This window comes from Artibeus jamaicensis, unplaced genomic scaffold (genome assembly GCF_021234435.1).
Source record: "Artibeus jamaicensis isolate MK-2021 breed Jamaican fruit bat unplaced genomic scaffold, CSHL_Jam_final contig_233, whole genome shotgun sequence".
NCBI classification, from domain to species: domain Eukaryota; kingdom Metazoa; phylum Chordata; class Mammalia; order Chiroptera; family Phyllostomidae; genus Artibeus; species Artibeus jamaicensis.
In genome coordinates, this window is record NW_026521486.1 from 24,052,151 (window position 1) to 24,056,506 (window position 4,356).

Below are 4,356 nucleotides of genomic sequence, written 5' to 3' on the forward strand. Positions count from 1 at the left end.
GCTGTTCAACTCAGTGCTAAGTCAAATAGGGTGTGTCACTGTACTGATTCCAAACATGAACTGTAATCCCAGGTAAACAAAAACAAATCCCTGGAAATATCTTTAAAAAGACACTTCTGAGGACACTTAGCCACTTCACTCTGCACAGCCAAGAGCAAATGGCAGGTGCCCCCCTAGGAGTTGGGTGAGCTGCTTCCAAGAGTCGGAGCTGGGCACCCTGCGGAGTTGGAGGAGGGGAATCAGCACCCACCTAGCGCTATGACGACTGAGTCAGAGGTTTGAAATTCTAGTTCTGGTTTGGTAAGTAACTCACCGACTATCTGGAGGCATAGCACCTGACCTTGCCATCCCTTTCCTTCCTACTTTCAGGACCAGGACATTCTCTTGAGGGCAGTGAAGAACTACAGAGAGCAGCAGGAAGTGAATCAGAGGCAAAGGGTTCAGGTCAACTGACAAGTCCCCTCATCTCCTCCTCCCAAATTCTGAAGGCTCCCTTGGACCTTCCTCTTCCTACCCATGTCATGGCAGCACCAGAATCCCACAAAGTTTTGGTCCAATTCCTGCCCCGACTGTAGTTTCCTAAGGGGAAAATGGTAAGAGAAGGAGCTCTGGAGTTGGGCTTCTACGCGAATCTCGATTCTACCACTCAGCGTGTATAAAGTACTCTAAATTTCTGTTTTTTTCTATCTGTAAAGTAGAAACAATACTGCCTACCATCCAAGACTTGAAATAGTTGATGTGAAAAAATCCACACCTGTAGAGAATTGTTTTAAGAGTTTATATGAGCCAGACTGATAATATATCTAAAATGCTCCAGAGAATAACAGATTTGCAGCTGCTTTTATACACTAGAAATTAAGGTGGTGGGGGAAAGCGAGACAGGGATTTGGTCACAGAATAGTTAACGAGATTATGTGCTCTCTTGAGGGTGGTGATTTCAAAGGTATGTCAACCTAGATGCATGTAGACAATGGAAAGGGCTTGATTAAGGCAAAGACGAACCTACTACTAAAAACGTTTTACACCTGGGGCATGACTATTCATCATGACCTGCCCAGTTAGAATTCTATTTATGATCAAAGCACCCTGTAAGGCTACTTTCCATAGAATCCAGAATCCTCTTTTTTTTGTCCACAAAAATTACATGGAATAATTCATGGAAAATACCTAACACAATGCCAGGCCCATTACAGATCAATACACATCACTCTCTGCCTTCCTCCTCCCCTACTTCACCTTCTCCCAGGTTTGGAGGCAGTCACGTAGCTGCATCAGTCAGGTATGGTTGAATTAAGCCTTCATTATTTTATAATAAGGAAATGGAAAAGAAGGCTAGGAGTCAGAACAATCTGAAAGCAGAGTCACCCAAAAAAAGAAATTGGCTAAAAGTGACATAATACAGAAGGCGGGGGGGAAATTGTCCCAAAGACCTAGTGATCAGAATTAAAGATGAGGGAGAATCACTAAATCAAACTGTATGGCTTCATTGAAGGCTCTCTGGCCCTAAAGTCAAGGGAAGACCTGGAATCTAAGTTCTTCCAGTTGCTTGATAAAGGCATCATCCTTCCTACCTGGGAACTGTTGGAACTGTCGGGAGCAAAGTTAGTGTATCATGTCCACCAAACTGTGGCACAGTGAAAAGGACACAGGGACCACAGTCAGAGAAGCAGGACAGATTTATCTTAACCTTGTAAAGCCTCAGTTTCATAATTTACACAACTGAGATAATCATGGCCACGTACCTCAAAGGATTCTAGTGTGAATGAGAATGTAAAGATGTTCTTCCATGGTAATAGTTACAGATTGCTCTTCTAGCAGTAATTCACTTGTGTACCATAGTTACATTTCAGAGCACAGGTTCGAACTCAGTGTTTCTGAATATTATGTTGTACTTGAGGCTCTCTAACTTTAACTGTGACTGCCCCCACCACAGTGGTCATAAGAGAATGTGGCTTTCCTGGAGCGTTGGCATAAATGTGGGCAAAATCCCTTTCCTTGTAACGTAAATAGTTGGAAAACAAATTCAATGAGCAAAAAGTGCAGACCGGTGTGTGTCTGCATGGATGTGGATATGGGTGTGTGAGGTATACAGGCAAGTATTTTCTTAAAGAGAAGTTTGTGTTTCTACTGAAGCTGGCTTCTTATCTTTTTTAGTTTTAATTATTTTTTATTTTTAATAATTTTTCATTTGTAATATGGCTCATGATACAAACCCATGGGTACAGACTGTGGCGACTCCCCTTCTTTTTCTAAAACATACTTTATTGATAATGCTACTACAGTTGTTCCAATTTTTCCCCTTTGCTTCCTCCACCCAGTACCCCCGTTCCCTCCAGCAACATCCACCCCTTAGTTCATGTCCATGGGACATGCATATAAGTCGTTTGGCTACTCCATTTCTTATACTGTTCTTAACACCCCGTCTATTCTGTACCTACCAATTTGTGCTTCATAACCCTGCACCTTTCCTCTCATGTTCCCCCATCCCCTTCCAATGATCTCCACATCTATGATTCTGTTCCTGCATGTTTGCTTAGTTTGTTATTTAGATTCAATTATTGATAGTTGTGAATTTATTACTATTTTAATGTTTATCGTTTTGGTCTTCTTTTCCTTATATAATTTCCTTTAGCATTTCATATAATAATGGCTTGGTGATGATGAACTCCTTTGTCTGCCCTTTGATTTTAGATGATAGCTTTGCTGGATAGAGTAATCTAGGTTATAGGTCCTTGCTTTTCATCACTTTGAGTACTTCTTGCCAGTCCCTTCTAGTCTGCAGAGCTTATTTTGAGAAATCAGCTAACAGTGTTATAGGAACTCCTTTGTAGGTAATTCTTTGCTTTTCTCTGGCTGCTTTTATGATTCACTCTTTAACTTTTGGTGTTTTAATTATGATGTGTCTCAGTGTGGTCCTCTTTGTGTTCATTTTATTTGGGACTCTCTTTTCTTCCTAGATTTGTATGTCTATTTCTTTCACCGAATTAGGGAAGTTTTCTTTCATTATTTTTTCAAATAACTTTTCAATTTCTTGCTCTCCTCTTCTCCTTCTGACACCCCTATGATTTGGATATTGGTACACTTAAAGATGTCCCAGAGGTTCTTAAGCCTATCCTTATTTTTCTGAATTCTTTTTCCTTCCTGCTGTTAGGATTGAGTGCTTTTACCTTTCTTGTGTTCCAAACTGTTGATTTGATTCTTGGCTTCATCCACTTCACTGTTGGTTCCCTGTTGATTTTTCTTTATTTCACTTAATGCAACCTTCATTTCTGCCTGGGTCTTTTTTATGGTGTTGAAATACCCAGTGAATTCCTGGAGCAACCTGATAGCCAGTGTTTTGAACTGTACAGCTGATAGGTTGCTTATCTGCATTTCATTTTCTTCTTTTTCTGGAGTTTTGTTCTGTTCTCTCATTTGGGCCGTATTTCTTTGTCACCTCATTTGGCAGCCTCCTTGTGTTTGTTTCTGTGTATTAGGTAGAGCTGCTTTGACTCCCTATCTTAGCTCACTTGTAAAGTTGTATGGGATGGAGCCTTAGGTAATCACAAGGGCAGGGTAACTCATGCCACCACTCTGTTGTTCTGTTTGAGGAGGGCTCACAGAGGGGACAGTGACACTGCCTGGCCTCTGGTGTTTGCCCTGGAGTAAGCTGTCTCTCTGCTTGCACTTCAATTTCTCCCTACGTGCCATTGGTACCCTTCCAGCTGTTGCCCTGGTGCTGAATCCCAGAGGTGGTGGATCTTTGTGAGTCCTAAGTCCACTGTGAGCCCTTTAAGAGGATGTGGTTTCTTCTACCACCCCAACCCCCACTAGTTTTTACAGCCAGAAGTTATGGGGACTTATCCTCTTGGTGCTGGAATCCTGGGCTGGATGGTCTGGACTGAGGCTGGAATCCCTCACCCCCAAGGTATTCCTCTCATTTTTTATCTACTACACACGCATGTGGGACCAACCATTCCTATCTCCATGCCTCTCTGCATCTCTGTCCCTGCTTCTTGTCTGGATAAACATGGCTTCTTTAAATCGTTGGTTGTCAGACTTCTACACAGCTTGATTTTCTGACAATTCTGGGTGATATTTGTTTTTTAGTATAGTTGTAATTTTTGCTGTAGTTGTGCCAGGAGGTGAGGTGTGTTTACCTACACCTCCACTTTGATGGGAAGTTGGTTTCTTATGACCACACTGCTGTCCGACAGCTGGCCCAGCTTCAGCCATCTGCCTTTATTCTTTACTTCTCTGCTCTGAATTTATATGCATGAGAAAGATGCTGTTTTCAGACACTTCTTTCCTTAGGATCTTTTACATATTCCACAATGAAAGCCAAAAAGACATATTCCTAGGATTTAACTCACTTTC